This window comes from Rhinolophus sinicus, linkage group LG05 (assembly GCF_036562045.2).
Source record: "Rhinolophus sinicus isolate RSC01 linkage group LG05, ASM3656204v1, whole genome shotgun sequence".
Taxonomy (NCBI): domain Eukaryota; kingdom Metazoa; phylum Chordata; class Mammalia; order Chiroptera; family Rhinolophidae; genus Rhinolophus; species Rhinolophus sinicus.
The window spans coordinates 178453560-178480783 of record NC_133755.1 but is presented as its reverse complement, the minus strand read 5'-3'; the positions used below and the strand labels follow the sequence as shown (position 1 = coordinate 178480783).

At 44.2% G+C, this 27224-nt stretch overlaps 1 protein-coding gene and 1 pseudogene across 4 annotated transcripts in view; both read left to right on the top strand.

Moving 5' to 3' along the window:
* The window catches only part of PRKN (parkin RBR E3 ubiquitin protein ligase), a 1115215-nt gene that overhangs the window by 862165 nt on the left and 225826 nt on the right, over window positions 1–27224 (top strand). The window lies entirely within an intron of this gene.
* Window positions 15653–16138, top strand: LOC109457146 (large ribosomal subunit protein eL21; annotated as a pseudogene).

The window sequence follows — 27224 nt, the reverse complement described above, 5'->3', positions numbered from 1 at the left end:
GGCAGGAGAGCAGGGGGGAGGTGCGGCATGGTTACACCTCGCCTCAGAAGTGACACAGCATCACTTATCTGTGCTTTGTTGCTTGAGGTCGTCACAAAGGTCGGCCTGGGTTCAAGGAGAGCACACACGCCCCAACACTAGTGGAGGAGTGTCCACATACCTGGTGAGACAAGCATTTGAGATAGAAATATTGTGTCATCTTGGGAAAATTCCTTCTCAGATGATACAGATCCGTGAACTACGTTTCTAAACCATCCTGAACCTGGTTAATATATGGAGCTTATAGAAACGCATACCACATGCTGACCGGCCAGTGGGTAAAAGAAAACATGTACTTCTCTTATTTGATGTACTGTCATGTTGCAAACAGAGAACAAGCAATCACTCAACATTCTCTTCAGGCCAGAGACGCGTCCGTCCTTTTTATGTGCCATCTGCCATTGCATCATGACACTGGTTCAGGCAGGTCTGACAGTTAGCACAGGTGTACCCAAACCCAGGCCAGCCACGGGGACAGCAGAGGACACGGTGAATCTCCTCTGCAGAAGGACAGCAGGAGGAGAGTGGGGGTCAGTCTCTGCACATTCGCTGACATCAGTCAGCTGGGTCTTCCAACTTTCTCTCCACTTTTGAGAACTATCTCAGTATTTCCCCACCATTTTTTTCAGATTAGAACTGGCTTCAGGGCATTTGACAAATCTTGGAATGCTTTGTGATATTAAAGTAATTAAACTCACACCCGTACATAGTAACTCGAGCTACTTGCAAACTCACAGCTAATGCAGTTTTAAGAATCCTTGAAGAAAGTTACTTATGTGGCGAAGGTCTGGCAGAGAGAGTAAAATGTAATTTCTAAACTGATGGCTTTCTTCCTGGGAGGCAGTGCCCTTGATAGTTTTGCATACTTTGGGTGATTTCCCACGTTCTTAGATGGCTCTAGGGCGATGTGTCTGGCTCTAGGACACTCTGACACACCGTGAAATGGGCTCTAGACTGAACTTGCTTCAATTCAGTACAAAGAATTACGCCTTTGATCTACCACACACACCTGAACCTAAGCTTGAAATGCAAATACTAGGTTTCATGCAAGCAGTGACTTAAAAAGGCAAACAAGCCGTCTCAATCTGGAAAATGAACTATCCATCACAGTTGAAACAGAAAACCAGGGACAGTGTGATTTACTCTGGCTCTTCTTAACAGTGAGTGCAGCACAACACTTTAATTAGATGGTAATCCACAGCGATAATTACGACCCAGAGGGCTGAGCCTCCGCACCGTCCCAGGATGGTCCACAGGCTGTTCCTTGTCTACAGACCCTGTAAACATGATCTTAAGCAGGTGTTAATCCTTCTCTCCCCCAGGGCTTCATTAAACTCAGACGGACACAGACCCTTGCCCCATATATCGATCATTTAGATACTGAGATAATGGGCAGAAGTCATGTATATTCATCACATCTTCCCTGATAGATCAAAGCTTTGTCCACATTCTACTCAGCTGCTTGACTCCCAGGCTTTTGTTATATTTTCACAATATAAAAATGCATGTTGGTCCTACTGGTGATCTGTGTGAGTTTGAAATAATAATAGTAATAATAATAATAATAATAATAATAATAATGCAAAACTACAGTTGCCTTTGGCCACTGTCCTTGAAGCAAGACCATGTGGGGATCTCAGGATGTGCGAGTGGGTCTCCGAGTGTGAGACCTTGTCCTGCAGAAGCAGACTTGCCTGGTCTCCACCTGATACCCCCTAACATGCCAGAGGACCAGAACACTTCAGGGTTCAGCATTTCTAACCATCCTGAGCATCAGATGAGTAATAAAAGCCCAAGTAAACAAAACACGGAAAAGGAAATGCTTATTGAATTGATTTCATTCCAGCAAATCACATAACATATTACATTTCTTAGAAGCAGGGAAATATCAAGATCTTTATTGTTCAGTTTAATTATGCTCTTTGCATGCTCACTCTTCTTTAAAAAGAAATGATCCAAAAGGATTAAAATTAAAACATTTCTTTCCTAATGCTAAAAGCATTTCTGTGACACGATGTGCTTAACACTGATGAAAATAAATAAAACAGAATTCTATTCCAAGATGGAAAGATTTAGAACATCAGCAAACTTCCTCATTTAGGACGCTAATATGTTCTTCTAAACGATATTTTGAGAATGCTTATATCAGCACACCCCAAATCAGAAAACTCTTCCTATTTATATTGACTGAAAACGTTGACAAGAAATATATTCTCTATGTCTGGGCCCATCCCAGTGATAGTTTTAAACACAGGCAGTTTGTGCTGGCGTAACGATTCAATTGAGTAAATTGTCATGTTGGCTCTTTTTGTCACCTCTGCTCACTTTGCTCTGTTTTTAAAGATTCATTGATTTCACACACACACTGCAACGAATGGCTGAGCAGAGACCTGGGCCCTGATTGACAGCCACTCGCTGTTGGATGAGTGGGAGCAGACAACCACACCTGTTCATGAGATATTATTAACCGATTCCTGCTGTCATTGTGGTCAGGTCCTATCACACCCCTTTCTTTTTTCATGCATAATGTTTAGAATATACAGCTGGAAATGACAGCTACAGAGAAGGACACGTGTCCTAGAGAGGTTAAGTGAGTCGCCGTGGGTTACACAACTGCTTGGTGGCAGGTCTGGGACACCAGTCTACACCATGACGTTTCTACTCTGCTACATGAAATAATTCATAGTTTCACGCTTGCAGTTATGCAGAAACACATCAGTGCTCAGCCTCATATTTACACTTGACTGCCACTGGTCTTACCATTATTCAGAGCAAATATGATCATCTATTTTATCAGAAAGAAATTTGAAATTGATAAATGTACTTACTTACTTTCCTACAGGGGCAAAACAAATTTAGCATAGATTTCAGAAAAGTACCCAGGATTTCAGAGCAGTGACGGAACCATCAATATAAATTTTAGAGGACCAGACCTGCGGGAGTCTGAAGGTCTCAGACTTAAGATCCCTGTCATGCTCAAGGTCGTGGCATCCCAAGCTCCCAAGGTCTGATGGTGCTCATGCAATCAGGGCCATTTGTAAGTGTGCCAGGGGTCTAGGGGGTTCCCTAAAGCACCACCCATCCACACAAGTCCACGGCACTGCCATCCTCTCTACATCACCCTTCTGGAACTTATTTTCTTTCTCAAGGCTGTTTTTCATGGACATGGTGGTGTGACTTTATCTGTATGATGATTTTTATGGGGTCACAGGGTTTTGTTTTTTTTACCTTAAACACCATATCCATGGAGTACAAAGTGAAAGACCCTTCCTTCTAATTTTGTTCATGACTTGAGAGAAGTTTTCATTAGGCAACAATTCCATGTGCACATACAGCAGCTAGGAAATGAACAAGTGACATGAAAGAAATTGAGTGAAAACTTAAAATAGTTGAATGAGAATAAAGTAAAATTAATCAAACCACTGTGTAGGATGATACATGACACAAGACTTCAATGAGAATTTCCATTTTATAAACTTGTAAGTTGAATGCTTTGAAATCATACCTATAATGACTATGATGATTTTAAGGAATTCAGAAATTCAGTAATGTTGTCATTAATCCCAATGAATAAATGAGATCAATAAATCAAACTGACATTGCTGAGCCTGCCTGAACCTACCTTCCTTTGTCAAATACATTTCAGATTGTGGTTAACTAGTTGAATGGTACCTGGAGCTAAAATTAAGCATCTGCATCCAAAAATATTGCTTAGTATTCTTTCTTAACTCTTTTTTTGGCTATTCACTGAGGAAATTAGTCCTGAGCTTATTCCCTAAGTTTCATCGGTTATGCATCCTCCACAATTATAGAGGAAAGTAGACAAAATGTGGAATGAGAATGTCTGGGTTTTAGTCACTGCTCTGCCAAGTGTTAACTATCTAATATTCGACAGTTCTTCTTGTTGAAGTTTTTTTTTTTTTTTTTTTTCCCTCACCTATAAAATAATATGATAACGAAATCTAACCTGTTGTACTTACTTCATGGAATGATGATATGGGTGTTGGCAGGGCAGAGTCTAGGTTTTACCCGTCCTTCTGCTACCAGTCAGGCTGTATTCGTCTGGATTCTCAGGTGTAAATAACAGAATTCAACTAAAGTTAGCTTTAACGGAAAAGGGAGTTGTTCGGTGAGAGCAGCCCCGGCTGTTGGCTTGACTGGATCCAGGTCCTCAAATGATGTCCTCTTGAAGCTGTATGTCTTCCCATCACTCATCTCAGATTCTGCTCTGGTGGTAAGAAAGATGACCACAGGCCACTCCCAGCTCACATTCCCCTGGCTTCACCAAAGCCACATGTCCAAACCAACAGCACTAACAAAATATAGAGATCTGACTGGCTGTGACTAGGTCAGGTGCCTGATTGGCTGTGACTAGGTAAGGCGCCTGATTGGCTGTGACTAGGGAAGGTGCCTGATTGGTTGTGACTAGGGCAGGTGCCTGATTGGCTGTGACTAGGGCAGGCGCCTGATTGGCTGTGACTAGGGCAGGTGCCTGATTGGCTGTGACTAGGGCAGGTGCCTGATTGGTTGTGACTAGGGCAGGTGCCTGATTGGCTGTGACTAGGGCAGGTGCCTGATTGGCTGTGACTAGGGCAGGTGCCTGATTGGCTGTGACTAGGGCAGGCGCCCACACTTGACTCTGGGAGATAGGGCAACCCCAGCTGAGTGAAATAAACTAAGGACAGGGAAAGATGTGGCCCAATGAGATGCTGGGCAGGCAAAATCCCTGTATCTACCAACCTTCTTCCTATAAGTTAGTCAGAATCCATGTACACTTTCTTCCCATTTCAAAAAATACCCTTGCCTGATAGGCAGCCATCTTACATACAACAACGCAAAGAGTAATACCTTTTCAAAATGATTTGTACTTCTTAATCTGACTTACAGCTCTTCATGGACTGTCAATCCAGGTCCAGTGCCCTAAACTTACTCCATGTTAAATGTATTGCCTCTTTGACTTTGTCTGCGACAGCCGAAGTTTGGGACAGAGAATCTGGCTTTTCCAAACATGGAAAGCCCCGGATCAGTGAAACAAATCTCATTGCTCACAACAAGGGTTAGAGCCCTTCTAAGAAATATGCTCTATTTTTTCCCTTTGTGCTTTTAGGAGATGCACCTTTTCGGTGGTAGGAGTGTCTCTTGCCTTATCCATTGTAACAAGAATTAGCTACAGATGTCAAAACCTTTCTACCAGTTTCTTTAGCATCGATTAAGTGAACCCCTGAGAGATCTTAGGCAGGCTGACAAAAATCACATATCTATCAAACCAGCATATAATAGGCATTCAATTCATGCTAACTACATAAATGATACTGGGAAAGTCAGTAGTGCAGTACAAATAACTTTATAGTTACCATTATTATTATTAGTGCCAAAAAATTAAAGTTTCTTTTTCTCCTTTTGGCTTTTTACTTTTTATAGCAAAGTAAAAAGTGGGTCAGGAGACATATTAACCTATTGAGAGCAGAGATAGATAAACTCATGGTTCAGACCATTTTTGAGATGAGACCGGTATCCCTCTCTATCTGAATTTATCACACAAATTTGAGAACTGAATCATCAGCTATCAGGAGACAATTGTATGATACCTTTCCCACACTCATATAAAGTAGATGGCAAGATAAGCATTTTAATATCTATTCACTGGCCTATATTTAACATGCTTTAACTTTTAGGGTAAAGAAGTCCACTGAGAATATTTTATTTTAAGAAAGGTAAGCACGACTGAATTTATCTCTAAGTTGAATAGCACGAAGCATGTTCGCCTAGCAGGCTACACAGAAGAGGTGCAGAGTTAATCAGCATCCCCCTATCCTCTGAAATACTGATGGTCACACTGATGGTCAGGGTGCGCTGAAGCCTTCAGGTTAATTATCTTCCACATTCCTGCTCCTACAGTTTAATTAAGACTTTCGACAACAGTCAGTTATGTTTGTTCCAGACTTGTTTTTGCTAGTTGTGCTTAATATTGAACTTCTTAATTTAATTAAAAATCCCAGTGAACCATCAATACAGAGTTGTTTCAAAAAAAAAAAAAGCCTAAGTTGAGAAATTTGGAAAGATTTGATGAAACAGGTTTTCAGAAAACTACTGTTGAATTATTTATAAGCAGAAGGATTATAAAAATTGAAGGAGAAAAACCTTAAATATTTAACGCAATTCTGCCTTTAGATTGTGTATATGTATACTACTGTCTTTATACGTCCTTGTTTTACTTTAAAGAAACTGCAACTTGAAACTGTAGAAAAACTGATTATAAAAGAATGATGGTGCAACATCCTAGTATGTGGACCTATACTTCAAAAAATTAAGAAAGTCTTTGATCCATCAAAAGATTGCTATATAAATAAGTACTTTAAAAAATTATAAAATGGGAACCACTTTTCTGAGAACCTTCCCATTTTTACCGCAGTAGGGAGCGCTTCCTGCCCTCTGTTCCCACCAGAATGTCTGATTTTGACTTGATTCTCCCAAATCCTCTCCCAGCTGCCCCCATCCTTCCACTGCCTTCTTAGAGCTCAGCTTCTTCCTCCTGACTTGTGAGCTCTTGTTCTTCTCCTAACGGTGACTGGAAACTCAGCCAGGACCCCTCTCATCTTCCTTTTTCTTCCCTCAATGAAAGATGATATTGTATTCTCGTCCACATCATAAATCCTCTATTATATTCCATAAACATCACAATAATTCTAGGAAGAGATCAACATTTTTATGAAAATAAACAAGCACTGCAATCATTTTTCTGTCACTTACCAAAGAAATGCAATAAGCAAGACATTCGAATGGCTGTACGTAATCTGCTTTTGCATTACTTCAACTTTAAGTACACTCTATCATGAGAGCTCTAAATCTATTTTTTTTTAATTTGGTGACTTTATATTCCATATTGATTACATTTATGGACAAAACTAATTCCCTGATAGATGGAAATACTAAGACAAAAGGAACAGACAGCTAAATTACTTCAAGGTAGATTTTCCAAATCAGCTTGCAAAGATTTTTTTTAATTCTAAATGAGACAGACTTTTCAATTTCTATTCCATTGCATGAGATAATCTAATCCATAGTGTGTATGGGAGGGCAGATTCATAGGGAGGTAAATCATTGTTTTATGCTAGCCAGAAGTTTATAAACTAAACTGTTTGCTTAGATGATTGGTTCAACACACTCAAGAAAAAAAATTATCTACACACACACACACACACAAGGTCAGACAATTAAGTTCACGAACTCATCCTAGAAAAAGTGCTGCATACCTCATTGCTGAATATCACTATGGTCACCTTTGAAGTTCTCCCCTTGGGAAGCTATGTACTGACTTCAGCGCCTAGTCCACCCTTCAAAGCAATTTTGGAACTCTTTTTCTGGAATGGCCATCAGAGCTGTCGTTGTATTACCCTTGATGTCCTGAATGTCATCCAAATGTCTTCCTTTCAATATTTCTTTTATCTTCGGATAAAGAAAGAAGTCATTGGGGGCCGGACAGGTGAGTAGGGAGGGTGTTCCAATACAGTTATTTGTTTACTGGCTAAAAACTCCCTCACAGACAGTGCCATGTGAGCTGGTACATTGTTGTGATGCAAGAGCCATGAATTGCTGGCAAAATGTTCAGGTCATCTAACTTTTTCACACAGCCTTTTCAGCACTTCCAAATAGTAGACTTGGTTAACTGTTTGTCCAGTTGGTACAAATTCATAATGAATAATCCCTCTGCTATGAAAAAGGTTAGCAACAGCGTTGCAACTAGTTTGCAAACTTAATTGTCAGACCTTCGTGTGTGTGTGTGTGTGTGTGTGTGTGTGTGTGTGTGTGTGTAGAATATAAAGAATTTATATTGGGCCATGTTTGGTAATAAGCAGAGTTCACTGGCTGTGAAGGAATCGGAGAAGGAATGGCAGTGCCAGTGCCCGTCAGGACGGCATGTGGCACAGGCGTTTAAAGCACCACATGGCACTTTCCCTTTGTGACACTCCTTCTTGCCTTGGGCTGTGCATCTATTTAAAATACAATACAAAATATTTGCTAAAGAATTTGAAGGGATGCAGTCCTGTAGAGGGCGTGCTTTCCAGCCTATTCACTGAGCAAAGGCTTTTAAAATGTCATTGGAAATCCCCTAATTTATTCAGCACGGCCCCTTTAAACTTTATTTTCATCCCTCAGAAAAGTAATTGTCGTAACTTTCCTAGACGACCACTCTTACATGACAAAACTGCATAAAATAAGCAAAGCTTAACGGTAAGAGAAGATGTACCATTCCCAGGAGATTCTAGAAGCTATTTCTGAGGCGAGTTTGGGACAGGACATGGTTTTTGCTCTGTGTCACCCACCTGAATAATTTCCCTTCACGTGGAGCCTTTCCTCTCTTGAAATAAACCCCGATGGTAAAGGCAGTGGTTGATTCTATCAGCTTGAGGCTGATGCAACAATAGGACCTCATCACCTGCCCTGAGAGTCCCTGTATGTTCGGGCGGAGACGCGGTTCGAGTCCCAGTTGACTCTCGAGCTGGAGATGAAGCCTGTCGCGTGGGCCACGTCTTTACATCTCACACCTCTTTGTCTCGTTTCATACCCGTCCAGACAACCTGTTGCTATAGGAGCTGAGCGTCAGATGGCAGTTCCAAGGCTCCACAGTTACCCAGCTTGCCTGCCAGGCGCCTAAAACAGCAATGCTTCATCAAGTTGGGCGATTTTCAATTTACCTGTATTTTAGAAGCTAATGAAAAGCAAGTTTTTGCAGAGTATAGTGGCTTCTTTCATCACGTGAAACAAGTCTCACTGATTTTGAAGACTAAAACTGCAGTCACCAAAATGTTGGTAGAAGAGAGTGAAATGCGTTTTCATAGGAATGGAGAGTTTTGCATAATTGTAATGGGAAAGGACTAAGTGGTAGGAAATAAACAAAAAGTGCAAAAGGCGAATAAAATACGTAAAGTAACGGTTAGCCTAAGCAGCCAGTGGTTGTGGTCCCCAACAGACACTGAGCGCTCTGGATCTGTAAGGAATAAAGACCCCTGGGGGCTTCCCAATAGTTTCAAATACAATGGCTCTGTAGCCTCTCCCCCCACCCCCCATCCACCTGGGAAAGAGCTTGGCCAGAGCCAGCCTATGAGTTCCCAGAGGGTAGCAGAGTCTGCAGTCACTTGCAAAGCATAGCGTGATGGGGTGGTAGGCATTGTACCCTGTGCAAAATGACCACCGCCGCACCCCTTCTCCCTGCCTGAGCTCCGCACCACGTGAGGCAGATGGGCCTATTCCTGCAAACACCCATGATGGACAGTGTGGTCGAGACGCAACAGGGTTAGCAGACACTGAAGCTGCCTCAGTCCCGGGTGGGGCTGATACCACAGGTTTCCCTCTGCGTGGGGTCCTGTCCTCAGACATTTTGTGGGATGGGGTCCAGGACAGGCAAACAGAGCCAAGAAGGGCCCTTGAGCCCTACAAGCTAGTCTCTGCTCCCAGATGTCTCAGCAATGATGCCTTCCTCCTCCCCTGGGGCAGAGGAGGGGAGCGGTGAGCAGGGGAGAGGCCAGGAGTACTTCCTGGTTACCCTCCATGGGAAACAGTGGAGCCAAGAAAGAGGATCGCCCTGCCCCTGTGCGCGTGTGCGAACACACAGACACACACACACACAGACACACACAGAGACACACACAGACTCACACACAGACACACACACACACAGACACACACAGACACACAGACACACACAGAGACACACACACAGACACACACACACAGACACACACAGACACACACAGACTCATACACAGACTCACACACAGACACACAGACACAGAGACACACACAGAGAGACACACACACAGACACACACACAGACAGACAGACAAACAGAGACACACAGACACATACAGACACGCACACAGACACACACACACACAGACACAAACACTGAGTCACACACACAGCCCAGTTGTCATTATCACCCCCAAAGTAGTTTTCGGTGTTTTTTATCTTCAAGAATTAAATTCACAATGTGATTACACTTGATCCTCTGTTATGTAAAGGTCATGTGACCACAGCAGAGACGGACCTTGGAATGTGGAGACTGGATTTCGAGGCCTCCGCACGTTCAGGACTTCCTGGCATGTGACCTTTGACAAGTCACTCTCCCTGAGCCCCCGTCTCATCTGTGCAATGGGGGTGAATAGCACCTGCCAACACGGATGTGCTTGTCAAAAACTCAGAGGCGAATGTGAACCAGGACTGCAAGGCCCTCGACCAAGGTTACTTCCCGGTGACATTACTGGTTCTTGCCCAGGCTGTGGTGGTGTTCGCCCTCGGATGGACAGAGAATATCCTGGCCCAGTGAGGGGATAAAAACACATAAGCAGACGTGAAAGAAAAAGGTTTATGAGTGTAGATCAAGTCAGCGCTACCTCTTGCAGTTCTGACAGGAGCTCTTGGAGCAGCCGCCTGCCCCAGCACACCTGGCGTCAGTCACCTGGGTTGCGCCACCTCCCCTCTGGGTCCGCACACATGTTGCCTCTAGGTAGACAGAGATTTACTCAAAAATAAGACAGGCTGAAAACCAGTTTGCTATCTAGATTTGCGGCTGATTCTCTGGACTTGCCTTTTCACATACCCTTACGTTTGGTGTCATATTTTTGTTAATTGAGGAAAGGAAAAAGGAGGACTGTTTTTGGTTTTCATGTCCAGATAAGCTGCAGTACCCAATGGGGGTGCTTTTAAGCTGTTCTTTATAATCGGTGACGGTGCTAGGTGTGGAGAGGCCAAAAAATGCAACGTTGTCGTCTAGAAACACAGGAGAGATGATTTGTGCCGCAGCCTGGAATGAGACATGTAACTGCTTACACGTTACTCGACTTTTTATTTTATTTTTTCTAGGTTAGAAGTTGGCGACCTGTAGCCATAATATGTAGATGATTTTCATTGCTTTGTCTTTTCTTCCCTTTTTTGCCACGGGGATAAAAAAAAAAAAAAAAAAAAAAAAAAATCATTGTTCTTACATGGTTTTGTCCTTGACAGTTTAATCAGAGAACATGTGTTGCGGCCATTTGACATGTATTTATGGTAATGAAATCGGCTCCGATTACGTACCCTCCCCCATCCCTGGTGTGACGGTGCTTTCCTCACCACACCTCACACCTGTGAGTGGCAGCACACAGGCTCAGTATGGGCAAGGTAGAGGGAACCTCAGAGGCATTGTGTACACGAATGAGTAATGTTCTAAGAAACTGAAATGTTTCAGTAGACCCGCTTCCAATTTCAGCCTGATTTAGTGGTTTATAAAAGCATGGTCTACCAACAGAGATTCACTTTAAGCTTCATTTCAAGTCATTTCTGAGGTCATGTTCCACCGGGGCTTGGAGATGCTTTATGCTGGCAGTGGCGATACATTCTGAGGGGGCACTTTATGTGATGCATGGCACTTCTGGCAACAGGCCTGATTCTTCTGCAAAATTAACGTCAGCGGATCAAATGCTCGGCAGGTTATCTCACACGTCTGCCCTGTTCTTGACGTTGGTCCCATCGTCACGCCCCCAGTGCCTTTCCATCTGTTGAACTGCAGCTTTATAAATCCCCATATGAATTCAGACTCTTATACTATTTCGAACGAACTTCCTCCTGGTCTGGATGTGGCTCTTTTGCCCTGTAGCAGTGCCATTATTTACATGGGCCTTCCAAGTGGCGGAAAAGTGGCTTCTTGGTTGTAGACATTCAAGTTGGAGGGCCACTGCATCACAGGGATATTCGGCCTGTCCGTGGAGGGACACCATCCATTCTTTCCAGCTGCATCAGCCCCCACAGAAATAGGACAAGGACATTCAAAGATGATTGTCCCAGTATGTCTCAGAGGGGACAGCCACCTTGTAAGAGGTGGTCCGGTGATGGAAAGAGCCTCACCTGCTCACACTCCTTCACCAGCCCCTGGTCCCCAGCTTCCTGGCTTACAAGTCAGGGCTGGGTGGCAGAGAAGCCCATTGCCCAGAGAAGCTGTGGTTAGACTGAGGGCAGAGGGAGGGTCCCCACCTTGGGCTGCCCTATGACATTGCGGATGGTGAACGAGTTACCTCCGTGCCCACGGAGGCCCTCCCTCAACATGGCCTGGTCTTCGCTCTGTGTGGCACCTTCATGCTGTGGTTTTTCCATCCCCGGACTCTGTGCTCTGCAGCCCTGACACTGAGCCTGCCCGCAGTGCCCGGGAAGATTAGTGATAGAGACTCCACATTTCCGAGGGAGGAGGAGAACGAACAGACGGTGGGAGGGAGAGGGGCCAGGCCCCAAGGAGCCTGCCCGTTAGGGGCATCTGAAGATGAAGAGGCATCTCTCTTCGCATTTAGCCCTTTGTGTGCACGTCTGAGCTTATGCGTAGAGGCTCTCTCCTGCATACATTTGATGAAATATCAAAAAGGATTCAATACAGTCCGGGGCAGTGTCTTACTTAAGGTTTTGAGTTTGCCTCCATCACGAATCACCGAGCAACCCAATGACATCTACCCTGGACCTTCCCCTATTTGGCACTTTGGGCACTCCCCACTTCCACTACTTCTCCACCTGTGCAGCGACCAACCTGCCTTCCATCGGGCCCTCCTCCATGAAAAAGAGCAACAGAACAAAACAGAGAAGTTTGCATAAAACCTCTTCTTTTTTAAAATCAAATGCATTAGAAGAGTTATATGGCAAATTGTGGACAAATGCCTACACACCACCGTCTTCACAATAGAGATTGCCTCCTGGATGAGCCAGGGCCAAGGAAGGGGCCTGACAGAGAGCACTTGGGTTTATCAGAATTTGCTGTCATCAGACTAGCAACGCATTTTCACTGTGGACCATCTGTCAGCCTCGTTGTGTAAGACCAGATGCTCTAACAGTATCCATGTAAGCAGGTGTCGACCTGTTCTTTGATTATAGTCACTGAGGGAAACACGCAATTAGATTATATTCCAAGATGACTTCTCTTCGGCTTTGACAGCTTCTGGTGGATGTTTTCTGTTGTTTTTCTTTTTTCAATTTTTTTTTGTCTTACCCCAACATAAGGACAGCACTCTGGATTAGGAATCAGAAACCTGCTTTCTCTTTCCTACTCCGCCATTAGAAATTTGGGTTTTATCAGGTGCCATTGGCCTTGGTGTCCCCAATGAAAATAAGGACAGTAGATAACACCGTTGCCAAGGTCTCTCTCAGCTCCTGCATGATTGTGCCTTTTTAATGAGGAGCTGGCCTTCCATCTGCACCGCCTCACGGTGGTCCTGCCTCAGCTCCTTCACCCGTGGACCTGGGGCATCACATCCCGAGTAAGGAGCATCACAGCTGAGCTCTGGGGAGAAGGCACGGGACGATTCTAAGGACAAGGCCAGCCACTGAGCAGAGCCTTAGCTCTTCCTTTCTCTTCATTATGAGAAAGTCTTTTCAAGGGGAAAGTGCTGCCATATGTAATTTAGTTGACTTTTCTGAGTTCTCAGGACCTGGGTGAGGCCTCGTGATGTGAAGGAAAACTTATGATGGAACATCGAAATGTGTTGGACCCAAGATGGAGACGGTCTAGGTAAATCACAAAGCTCTTCTCTCTTGGAAAGACCAGACCCTAAAGGCAGCGAGCGAGCCTCAGGTGCCCCCACCCTCATTTCTAAGTGGCCCCAATTTCTGTTGAGGCTGCCTACCCCTCCTGAGATGAGTGGCGCAGACTAGAAACGAGGCGTATTTCTGACTGGTGAGGCTGTAGAAACAGACTCCCTGGTCTGCAGCCTCCTGCCAGTGCTCAAGGGCTGCTGGACCAGCAGCACGTGGCTTGACTCTGCTAGGAATGCCCTTCTCTGTCCGTAAGACGGGGTAGCTGTGTGCCCCCCACAGGCTGTTGTAGGGACTGAATGAGTGATGTTAGGCAAAGTGCACAGTGAAGGACAGAAATGTGGGCTGACACCACGCCCCCTGTGGAAGGGTCCCCGACAGCCCGAGGAGCCCTCCCATTGCCGTGCCCCAGGCTTTCGAAGAGACAATCTGTGGATTGAGCCCATGCCCTTGAAAGCTTCCAGGGCTCTCTGGCTACTGTCTTCATCCAGCTCATCCAGACCTAGAGGTCAGTGGCTGGTCAGGGGCTGTGTTTACCTGCCTCTTACCGCGTTGCCACAGGCGGTAAGACACAGAATGTCACAGGCATTCTGACTCATTCTGACTCACCTGAGGGACAGGACCCATTCCCATCAATAACTCAGCGGTCCTCAAGGTTTGGGGTGATCTCCGTGGTTTTCTGAAGTTCTCCAGGTGATTAACCCCCCCCAACACATGCACAATATATATGTTTTCAACACCCAGCTGTAGCCCAGAATGATTGTGGACACAGGAACCTGCCATTCTCCTGGCCCATGAGCAGCTGCCTCTCTACCTGCATCTGAGTCTTATGTTAGAAAAACTGAGTGAAACAATTCTGTCGCCTGGATTAGCTCACACAGATGTGACACTGAGCACAGTCATTGAATTAGGATGGTTTCAGGAAACAGATCCCACCTCCAGGTGGTGGGAGAATTCTTCTCTTTCTTTAGAAGATTCTTTTGGCAAGAGAACCGCGACGCTCCCAGCCTCACGCTATCTCAGCCTGTGTAACTGCGCGATGCCGTCTTACTCCACCAGGAATACCCACGAGCGGCAGGTGGATGTGGCTTTTACAGAAGCCTTGTGATATTCTTTGCAATCTCTACAGTGTCTGTTTAAAAGTCAATACTGTTCATTTGTTTGATAAGTTTCCACAGATCCCAGTCCTATTATGCTGTTAGTTTAATGTAGCTGACTTTTAGCAGATGTCTTAAGGATTCAGTGTCACTAAAGGGACCATAGCATGAATTGAAGGAGACTCTTTGGAACACTGGATTGTTAGGTACAGCGCCTCTATTGAAAGGGAGATAAAAATACACTGTAATAAACTGGAACCATGAGGACAGATTTCCTATATGCTCAGAAAACAAAGAAAACCAACTAAATTAACTCCTGTTCTAGGGTGTGTGTGTGTGTGTGAGAGAGAGAGAGAGAGAGAGAGAGAGAGAGAGATCCAAAATGTTTCTCATAGCTTCACATTTTCTGGAATAAATACTCCAGTCTTCTTTTCTATTATATCCAATAAATATAATGTTGTTTGGACAGCGAAGCCTGGAATAGAAATGTAACTGAAGAGCTTCAGGTTTTACAGAGGGAGACACTTAATGATCTGCAAACCTTTAAGTGGCTCATAGAATATTTAGAAACAGACACATTTTCCAGACAACTGGATTTATTTTGACTTTCATTATTTCAAGGTGACTAAAAAAGGAAAATGAAACTTTTTTTTTCCTCTAATTTCATATTAGGTAAAACTGTGAGCTCAAATGAATCGAGGTAAAATTTCACCCGAATGCCATAATATTAAGCATGAGAATTAATGGAAGAAGTTTTGGCAATTACTAATTATTTGCACTATCATTACTAAGTAAAGGCAGAGTTCCATTGCTGGAAAAACTCACAGATCCTGTTTTGTTTTGTTTTGTTTTTAATTTCTATCATGTTCACCCATTTTCCTAATGGAAATTATCACTGATCTTACTGATAAGAAAACTCAGGTAAAGCTCCTTTTCGGCTGGGACCAGCCATCTTCTAGTAATTCGTCAAAATGACCAACACAAAGGGAAAGAGGAGAGGCACCCGCTGTATGTGCTCTAGGCCTTTTAGAAAACATGGAGTTGTTCCTTTGGCCACATACATGCGAATCTACAAGGAAGGTGATATTGTAGACATCAAGGGAATGGGCACTGTTCAGAAAGGAATGCCCCACAAATGTTACCAGGGCAGAACGGGAAGGGTCTACAGGGTTACTCAGCATGCGGTTGGCATTGTTGTAAACAAACAAGTCAAGGGCAAGATTCTTGCCGAGAGAATTGATGTTCGTATTGAGCATATTAAGCACTCTAAGAGCCGAGACAGCTTCCTGAGACGGGTGAAGGAAAATGATTAGAAAAAGGAGGAAGCCAAAGAGAAAGGTACGTGGGTTCAAGTGAAACGCCAGCCTGCCCCACCCAGAGAAGCGCACTTTGTGAGAGCCAATGGGAAGGAGTCTGAGCTGCTGGAGCCCTTCCCCTATGAATTCATGGCATAAGTGTAAAGAAATAAAAGACCTCTTTAAGAAATAAATAAATAAATAAATAAATAAATAAATAAATAAATAAATGAAAACTCAGGTAAAGAAAGGAATCTGACAAAATCCTCAAAGCAAACATGGTCCAGTGGAGCCACCTTGGGGACTCTTTGAGAAGGGAAGACTGGGGTGCCCTGTGGGGGACCCCAGTCCCTGGGTGGTGTCCGATGCGCTTCCCTTCCATCGTGAAGGCCGGCACATGGGGCGAGGGGCCTCAGAGGTTCTCACCGAGTCACACAGGCAGCTTGGTGCAGATCAGTCCTTGGACGGGACACATGGCACCAATAACTTCCGCCATTTATTACAACTCCTGGGGAGTTTTTCAAAAGTATGGATGCCCCAGTCTTACATCAGACGTCGTAAATGGTTTCATTGGAGAGAACTTTGGCGTCTGTATTTGGAAGCTAGGACCGCCATACCAAATACCACAGACGGGACTTATACAACAGACACTTATTTTCCAACAGTTCTGGAGGCTGGAAGTCCAAGATCAAGGTGTCATCAGGGTTCGTTCCTCCTGAGGCCTCTCTCCTTGGCTTATATGGTCTCCCTATGACCTCACATGATCTTCCCTCTGTGTGTGTCTGTGTCCTAATCTCATCTTCTCATAAGGACACCAGTCCTATTAGATTGGGCTCACCTTAATGACCTCATTTTGCCTTAATCATCCCTTTAAAGACATGTTTGAACACAGCCATGTTCTGAGGTGCTTGGAATTAGGATTTCAACATGTGAATTTTGGGGAACACAGTTCAGCCCATAATAGCGTCCATCTTTTCTTCAAAGTTCCCTATGTGACTTCAAAGTGCGGCCACAGCTGGAGCCCTGGCAAACACAGAGCAGTCCTTGAGAAGCAGCATCGTACAGCAGATAAAGATATGGCCCTGTCGGGAGTCGAGTTGCCTGAGTTCAAATCCTGGCTGAGTGGACAGGCTGTGCCTTCCTGGCTGTGCAGCCTGGGCAAGTGGCTACATCTCTTTGTGCCCCCAATTCCTGGGGATCAGATCATTGAGTACCCTTCACATAAGTTAGTTATAATGGTTGGTAAATGTGAATAATTCCTGGACCAAATCAAAAGGTCAATGGCAGTACTGTTATTTCATTTTTCTTTTTATTAGAGTATGGATGATTGAAAGTCTAAGTCAATGGTCAGCAAACTATGGCCCATAGGCCAAATGCACTCATCTCCTGATTTTATAAGTAGCTTACTCTGGAAAACAGCCATGTACTTTTCTTAGGTACTATCTATGGCTGTATTCATGATACAACAGCAGAGTTAAGTTCTTGCAACAGACCATCTACCACACAAGGCCTAAAATACTATCTGGACTTCACAATAAAAAAAAAAAGTGCCAATTTATGTTCTAAATGAATAAAAAGATAACATTTGTTATTGTTAAGAGCCTGGGTACTAATGGTATAAACAAAGGCCCCTATTGTCCTTTGTTTAATCCAGTTATTCACTGTGTGATTTAGGGCCATTTATTTAACTTCTCCATGCTTTAGGTGGTTGCTCATCTGTAACATAAGGTTGATAATCTAAATATCCTTTGCTTTCTAGAGTCATCTGTTTCCTGAGTTAGTTTCATAAATTCAGAGAGTAGGTGAAGAACATTATCCACAAATATTTGGTTCCTGTGTGTTAGATAATTCATTCCAAATAACCAAGGATACCAATCCGTTCTCAAAGATGTTACTTCCATCAACCAGCTCTAGGATTTGTCACTGAAGGTTGTTTTAAAAATGACCTAATAATGTACATAAACCTAGAGCTCAGTGCCTGGAATGGGACCTGTGCTCGGTGCATGTTAGGAAAAACAACATGGCTGCCACTGACAGTTGGTGTGGGGAGGAGGCCACGTGCCACGTCCTCATTAGACTTCACCCAGTGGCTTGGCCCCAGTCACTCCTGTCCACTCCATGTATAAAGCAGAGAGAGGCAGGCAAACCTCATAGTACAAAGGGTAAAAGTCAAAAAATAAATGAATAAACAGACAATACACAGATGCATGCACTGTATGTCACCCTGCAGTCATAAAACCCTCATTAGGGTCATCACTCTCTCGGAATGGTCAAAAGTGGTGTGTGACCAGCAGAGGACCCGAGGGCAGGGCAGCCAGGTGGTCAGGTGGTGCATGGTGGTGCTCCAGGGAGGCTCTCCAGGAAGGTGCAGATGTGGGTCTGCACACATGGCCCTGCCTACCTGCTGGGCACTGACCGCGTGCGGCTCTGTGCTGGGGCTTTACAAGGGCCGCTAACGAGATGCTGACCACAGCATAGTGCGCCCTCCCTCCCACTTTGTAGATGAGGAGACTGAGACTTGAGAAAGTTATACTGTCCAAGGACACACAACCAGGTAAAAATAGAGCCAGGCTTCATGCCGAGGTGAAACCTGGCTCTGTTTTTACCAGGTTGTGTGTCCGTCTTTTTCCCAGTAGGGATGACTGGGCCTTGGAGGGAAAGACAGACACATCATGTAACCAAAGCAGGGCTCTTGCTGTCCCCACAACAGTTAAATCCTTCAAGTGGGTGCTTCCTCCAGGTGATCTCCTACATCACCTGCTAAGGGTTCCCTGACAGGACCTCAATGGATGCCCGGGAGAGGACAGTGGGCCGGCCCTGCTTCCCCCTCCTGCCTTGCCTCTTCCTTCTCCGTCAACCCACAGCACAAGGCACAGTGGTGGGCACAGATGGACATCTGTCCCACCGGACCCTGGCAGGTGACGTGCAGTAGCTTATCCCTCCAGGTGCAGGAATCCATCAACTTCCTCCTGAAACCACCAAAGTGGGAAGGACGTGGTGGCCTCTGGAAACCTGAGGGGAGTCCTGTGGATGCTCAGTTCATACAAAAGATGGATGGGTAGGGGGCGGGCAAGAATCCTGGATTTCAGAGAGAAGTATTTTATTCTGTTCCTTCCAGAAGAAATAAAACTGAAGGTCATGGAATTTACAGGCCAGCTACCGTAGATGGCATTTGAAAGAAGAGGTGCATTAGAAAGGAGAGGTTTTGTTAGACAGAACCTTTCAGCCTCCTGTAATCATCAGGTGCCTGTATTGGCTGGAGTGCCATTTACGTATCTTTTCTCAAGTAAATCGTAGAAGAACTACCCATCCAATTAAGGATGATTCTTGCCACAGCTCTTGTAACCTTAGGCCTCATCTATGCTAATGAGCAAAATGTGTGATGCTGGGACCACCACTAAAACTAAAACAAAAGTTGTTTAAAGTAAGACCTCTCTGCCAAGCTCATGAGGCACTGATTTCGCTGGAACGTCGCTTTTAATTGGCAGTGGGAGCCGCTCCCTGACACTGGTATGCAGAATTGGTTTTGTTTATTTTAATGGTCTTTGAATGTTGAAGCTATGACTTTGAACAAACCATTTTAATGGACTGCTGGGGGAGAAGAGAATTCTAACAAGACATAGTTTACTACTTATGCTTTTCTAATAGTTTTTCTTCCCAGATACTATCTGCAGTCCTAAATGGATAAATTGGGTAAGAATGTATGTCAGGATATGTTTTAATTTCAGTAGCTGTTCACAGCCACTGGAGTTTATGCCTTTTTTTAGCTCTTGCAAATTTCCAACGGGTGAAAAGTCGTGAGGAATGTGTGTGTGTGTGTGTGTGTGTGTGTGTGTGTCTACAAGCATGCTTGCCTAGCAACTGAGCCAGAGAAAACAGAATAGAGATGCAAGAAGAGGAGACTGTGCCTCTAACTATACATAGCAAAACAGTTCAAAAGGCATTTCCATGTCCCCGTTGAATAGAAACTGTCCAACAAGTTTCTGGTAACCTAGAGTCATCCTCATGTGAACATAGATACATTTTTTTTTAATCAAGATGTTTCCATGCTGTGAAGAGTTCCTTGCCTACATTATTTTATTTTCCATTTGCATTTGTTCTTTTTGAATGTCTGTAATCATTTGTGTCGTGGATTTGCTGCACTTGGCACTTTCCACTGTAAAGCTGTCCTGACCTTGTCTTTTCTCACCAGCAGCCTGTGAGCTACTTGAGGGTCTTGTGTGACTTGCGGGCACGCCATGCTTTGCAGATGGTAAATGCTCCATGGCTTCATTTTTAACCGCAAGAACTGTTCTTTAGAAAAGGTTCCGCTCACCGAATCCCACCATTTTGAAGGCTTTAAGTAAGCCCTGGCCTGCTGCCTGGCACCTTGGTGGGCACTTCCTGTTGGCTCCACCCGACGCCTGCTTGCTTCCGCCACCTGTAACACAGGTGCTTGGCTCCTCCCTGTCCTCCTCTGGCCGGCCGTGCCGGGGAGCACAGGTCCTGGTGTGCCTGGACAACGCAGCCCCAGCTCTCCCGGGAAGAGCTGCCTCTGGGCACACGTGAGAATACGGATGGTCCCCGCAGGACTGTCGTCTGTGTTCCATTTTACCTGTCACCTGCATCTGGCAGGAAAACGTGTGCAGACACTCCTGCTTGCTCTGGCTCTTGGTTCTCTTCTGAGTGGGTCATTGCCTCCCTTGTCTGTCTGTGACTCTCAGCCTTTTGCCAGCAGGGATCAAGGTGTCTTTTGTGATTGGTCACTTTTTCCTTTGCCTGAGTGCTGGTGTAGGGCCATCAGCTGGGTAGGTGGCAAATACCGTCATTGATGATGATGACAACAGAAACTTTGGATGCCTGCTGACAGTGTCCAGTGGGCTCCATAATTTTAGACTGATGGCTTAGGTGGAGCCAAAATTTGTGTAGGAGTGACTTTTATTCCCGTGAAATGGCAACTGTCAGGTACTTTGGAAACTGCTTTAAAAGACGTTTCAAAACAGTGTAACTCTTGGAAGGAAGCACAGGAAAATTTTAAGACACTGTTTGCTCTTGGAAACCCACTAAAATTAAGTAAATTTGGCTTATGTAATTTTCGTTCTGAAATTTGATGATGATGGCGCTATTAATTATAGTGTCAGCAGTCACCTTCATTGCTCAAAAACACACCACGCATCACACAGTGCCATTATTACAGCGCATTTCATTTAATTCTCACAACAACGCTACGAGGAGGTGCAGCCAGAGAGGCAGCTGACTAACCAAGTTCTCCAAAGAGGAAAGTTACAGGTGGGGGGTGAGCCAGACCTGGGGCAGGGAGGCAGTGTTGCCACGCATCCTAATTTCATTTCGTCAGACCCCAAAGGCTCGGCTTTTCCATGATGCTCCAAGCTTCTGCAGGAATAGTGACACTCCCTCAAGCAAGCAGTAAAAGTATATGTCTTTTCAGGGTCAAAATTCAATCAAATTGGAAACTGAAAAGGCTTTTGTTATTATGCTATCTTGGGTGACTAAACAAAATAAAACGTTAGGTGAGCTCATTGACACAGTTCTGTTCTGAATGCACCACAGCTCTGAGCAGTCCTTTGGCTAAAAACCTGAAAGCGTTTCACAGGCTCTTAAGGTAGAGACGGGCCAGCTCTCTTGTGGCAGAGTGGGAGCAGAGTGCCTTTGAAAAGGTTTGTCAACAGCACTTTTATCATCATTAGCCGAGCTCAGAGATGTAGGTCACTAGGTAACCCACTGTGGCCCCAAAGTTTTACCTCTGCTCAACTCCTGAATCAACTAATTCTTGGGCGCACAAAGCTTATTTTCAGCATTTTCCTGAAGATCAAATAGGCATTGCCAGGTAGGTGGAGAGGGAGCCAGGCAGAGCGGGAGCTTCTTCTGTGGAGACTCAGGACGTGGAACATTATAAGAAAGCCTGTGGAGCCCAGGGCCCGGCTGGAGGGCTGGGAAGGTTGGTGAACCAGGTCAAATGGCCTGTGTGACCAGCTGGGTAATTTGGCCTTCGTGGGTCAGGCAACGGAGATTTGAAGCAGAAAGATGTAATATCACTATGTTTTAGAAGATAACTGATGGAAATATGGAGCAAAAGTTAGGAGAGGCCAGACAAGCGGGAGAGGGTGGTTCAGGAGGCTGCTGTGGGGTCCAGGTGGAGGCTGTGAGGTCTGCCCTGTAACCTTCTGAAGTTGCTTGTGACTGCATCTCTCTCAGCATCTATCCCGCTCGGTTCTCCCCAGACTCTGGTAACTGGTAACATGGCCCTACTTGCACTCCACCTCTCCTGGACCCGATCTTCTAGTCACATCCTGAAATCATGTTCCTGAAACACCGCTCAGATCAGGTCCCATCTCTGATGAAACTGAAGGGGTCTCTTTATAGGCTTGGTGGAGAAATCCCAGCTCCTCGTGCTGCCACATGCTTCTTTCCACCGACCTCCCCTCTAACCTAAGGCCCTGGGATTCAGCCCGAGGCCCAAGAAGACACCACTGCTTGGTACTCTCCTTCATACTTACTTGTGCCCAATATTTTCCCAGCTCTCTCTCCTCTTCTTTCACTTCTTTGTCTGCCCATAGCATCTAAGCCCTGGCTTACCTGATACCACTTTTTGAAGATTTTCCCCACCTATACATTATCCATCCTTTAAATTCTTACAAAACTGCAAATGGATCTTTTTGTTGATTCTAGCACACTAGTTACTTGTGTCCACTTTACACTTTATTCCCCCCTAAAGGACACATGCATCCCAACAGGGCCTAACATAGCCCTGGGTGACAAATGTCTACCGAGTGAATGATTGGACACGTTAGCACAGTGAGACCCCAGCACTAGGAGTGCCCAGTTCTGGAGACGCCAAGCTCAGTCTGCTAGGTGCCATTTCTCTAATTTACTGGAAGGCCTGGCTCATGGTTTTCAGCTAATTGGAATGTCACCCTTTAACTAGCAAATATTCAAGTACTAAATGTTTACGCACGTCTCCTCTAACTAAATAAGGTCAACAGCCAAATTCTTACAGCTTTTTATTAGACTGATATCGTACAAGTGACATTGATTCTTAACCTGTTTTTTCTATATATATAGAAAGGAGAGCCATAAATCAGAATTGAGAAATACTGTATACTTCCATTGTCCAATATTGCTCTCACTGACACAGTGTGTAACACAGTCCTTTTTCTTCTTCTGTTTCTTTGTTAATTGTCAGCTTGGTTTGGCTCATACTGATGGCATAACTGCTCACAAGATGCATACCTACACACCCAACAAAAAAGGGGTAAATGTTAGGGCATTAGAAACCCATGAACCAAAATGTTTTCCTAAATAAAGGTCTTAATTGAAAACCCCTGGCCTTGAATCATTAGTGGATGTGCTGCCAGTTCATTCAGCACACATGCCCGGAGTTTCAGAGTCACGTCTGTATTTGAAGCAGCAATGAAGCCGGCCCGTGTCAGGGGTACTTGCGTCCACACCAGACATGGGGCCACGTATGGCCTAAGTTAGAGATTACACGTACCCGCAGCTAAAGCAGTAAAACATCCCCTTTGTTTCCTCCAAAAAACACCACATCCTTTGCTGTGGGTTCTACCAATCTTTCTAGAACTCTCCACCAAAAGAAGAGTTCATCGAAAGTCTTGTCAAGCGTCACAGTTGACTGCCTGGTGACGGTTTCATGGATTTGGTGACACTGGCTTCACTCACCTTGTCATTGGAGGAGGAGAGTCCATTTGGTAATTTAAAAACAAAATGTCTCGAAGCAGTTTTAAGCAGTGTGGCAAATTTCAGGCCATATGTCACGTGACACAGTGCCATACGTACCGTCCTCTATGTGGTTCTCTTTCTGGTCAACTATGTAGAGTTATTTCAGAAAATAAGATAGATTTGTTGGTCTTTTGATTCAGAAAAATGAAGTTTTGCTGAATTCTCAAAAAGTGATCATCTTTATTCAGCTGTACAATAGCGAGATCTGATTTTATTTGTAAGGCCCTCTTAGCACTTTTGAGGAGCACAGCCCTTTCCCCGGTGCACTGGTCACTCTCAACAGTGGGACATGCTGAGAGAGTGTGAGCTGTGACTGGGGCAGGGCCTGGGCTGGCAAAGAAGAAAGACACAGGGTGGCCTTTTCGGTTTTCTCAGCAAACTCTGGAGGCTCTCTCTAGTTCTTCGAGTGGGGTGACCACACGTACCCTAAGACTGCAGAGTAAACAGGACCCAGGTGAAAGGACCTTCTGTCAGCATGCTCCCTTAATCTCTCTTTAATTCCTGAGTGAAGACTTTCTGCCCAGGAAAGGGACTTGAAACCTCAGCTTGAGACCTCTATGAATTCACACACAAGTGGCACCTCAGTCTGTCTGTGATGTGATAGCTTCTGGAGCCATCCGTTCTTCAGTAAGCCTGGCACAGAGTAAAAACCCCAGGAAATCAGAATTCCATCGCGAGTGCAGCCACTAAACTGGTCATACCACCCCAGGCCAGTTCCTCTGTACTCATTCAACACACCGTAAGGGAAGGGCCCCTGCTCCATCCTGGCCCTGAGTGCTGGGCAGAGATGCAAAGGTGACCCACACGCTGCAGCCCAGTCTTCTGCTCAGATGAGGGAATTCCATTCGATGATGTCCACATTTACATCTCCGCAATGAATCTGTTCTTCATTTTACGTTGTGCTGTAGTAAAACCCATTCCTCATGTTGGGCTTTGGGTAGGGCCTCGTAAGGTGAGGGGCCGACAATTGCTGGTCCCCGGTCCCTTTCAGGAAATTTGTGTGGGAAGGGAGGAGGATTAACCACCCCAATGAGGCCCCTGAGCAGGAATGTTGTGGCATTTTTTAAATATACCTGTGTGCTGAGCCCTGACCTGACATTTTCCGCACATTATGTCATCGAAATCCTTGCCCAGGGAATTCCCCTCCAGTTGTTAAGAAGAACTTCCGCCTGGTTGGCACGTGGCCCCTCTGAGCTGACCCCTCAGGGATGTGTGCCAGTCAGAGGACATCCACAAGGAACCATCCACTTGACAAAGGGCTGCTTCTGGGGAAGACTTCCAAACAGCAAATGCGGCATACATTAATGTATTTTGAGCAATGCGCGTGCAGACCTACTTGTGTCTTTACACTTATTTCAAACTTATTTCATTTTCTTATTTTCTAAACATTTGCTGTTCACTATTCATAAAGGGTAATGCCTCTGTAGGAATCCAGCTCACCATACCTTAACAACTTTCTTCTCAAGCACTTTTCAGATTATTCACACACACACAAAGACATTAGAAAGTAGCATATGGCTGTCTATCTGAAATCTCTGCGTTTCCTGTGGGATGAAAATACATTTCCTAAGATCTCAGAGTGAACGGCATGCAATTCCTATGGGCACTGGAAATGACTGTTTTGCTCCCAATGCTAACAATGCATGATTGATCATAAGAGCTGTAGATTTATTTTAATTTTCCTTATAATTTTTTATTGTGTTGCCTTCTTCTGAAGCATGAAACAGTGCCAGAGGCAGGAACCCAGGTTTAATGGACCAAGAGGAGGCTCTGAAATAGCGTCTCTCTAGTTTATACTCATTTGGCACTGAGAAAGTGTTCTAATGTTGACATATTATGTTACAGTATTCTGAAAACAAACACCTTGGCTTAAATACAACAGGAATTGTGGCTTTAGTCACTGAAAAGATCAGCTGTTTTCTGTTTTCAGAGAAATTTTAAAACTCATTTTGTAAATTGCATTTGGCCTTTTTATTAGAATTGAATATAGCTGTTGGCTTCACTAATGGATTTTATGTGTTTCTGCTGCTGTCCCCAAACTAAATTGCTGTAACTAATGTAGCACTGTCTCCTTTTGTAACTGTTAGCTGCTAAGAGCAAAAGAGAAATTTGTTGAAAGTCAAAATATTAACAGTTTTATTTATTACAAGATGTCAAAAGGTGACAGTATAATTTTTACAGGATTCAAAACCATAATGAACCCTTTGAAAATGTTTTTCATAGTAGGACTTCCTTCCTGTAAGTCAAAGAAAATTTTTAAAAAGTATTGTGTTTAGTATCAAATATTACATGACCCTTTGGTAGCAAGTCAAAACAACCATTACTTTTGCCAGTTCAACATAAACATGCAGATTTGTTGTTGTTGTTGTTTTTTAATTATAACCACATGTGTACTAGATATTAAGATACATGAATGCAGTCTTAGCCAGACATGTCTTGTGTTGTTCCTCTCAGTGTTCTTTCCCTTTTATCTGGTTTTGGCTGATCTGCAAACACAGCTTGGTTTCATTAAGTAATCAGGGAAATAATGGGTGTCTGTAGCTCAAGCTTAGAGAACACATATATGCACCAAGTAATACTAATGAAAGCACATGGCTTTCAGATTAAAACACAATGGAATTAATGTGGCATTTTACATAAGAGCTTTGTTGAAATTACAGAAAAATCGCAAATATTTTTTTTGGATTTCTTTTCCAAATTATGCAGTTTTTAAAAAGCTGTCTGTCTCTACCTTGCTGTTCTATATTTACTTATAGTTGGTAGTAATATGTAGGATATTTAAAAGATCATCTAAATAGTATGACACTGGCAGTATATATACCCACATTTTCTCATCTGCTGGAGAATGTTGCATTGGAATCCTTTTTGGATGTATTATTCATGCGTTCATTTTCAATACTTATGTCTGTGTTTGTGCATCTCTTTTATGGGGAAATGTGGTTGAAGAGGCAGGAAAACTAGGATGTCACTGCATGAAGCAAACCAGGAGCTAAACAGGGAACTAATGGAGGTCCCATTTCCTCAGGGACATCTCAGCCATCCCAAAGACGTTTACCCAGAGGCTCTTTAGGGTCACCCGGAGATCTGCATTGGTTGCACTTCCCCATTTTAATATACATTTTTATGTCACATTTTTCAGGAACAAGATGAGGCTCATGATATCTGTTGCACATAGCTATAGCAGATGGAATAAACAGCTGAAGAAATAGAAAGTATAGATGCAAGAGACACTGCCAACTCTGATGCTTGCCAGAGGAGGTGAGGGACACACATGAGTCACAATAGCAGGTGATTTCTAAATTGCTTAAGTTTGATTTAGATTTGAGCTGGTTGTTTTTTTTTCTTTAATTTGCTAGCACACAGTCACGCATAGTGTTCTGAGAGTTCAGTGCTTTATACAAAACAATAAGTCATGTTGAAAATTCATTTTGAAAGGAATAGGGAAGCTATCTAGTTTGCCAATTTCTTTTGCTTATTCAGTTCTTTCTTGCTCTTCACTTCATTTCTC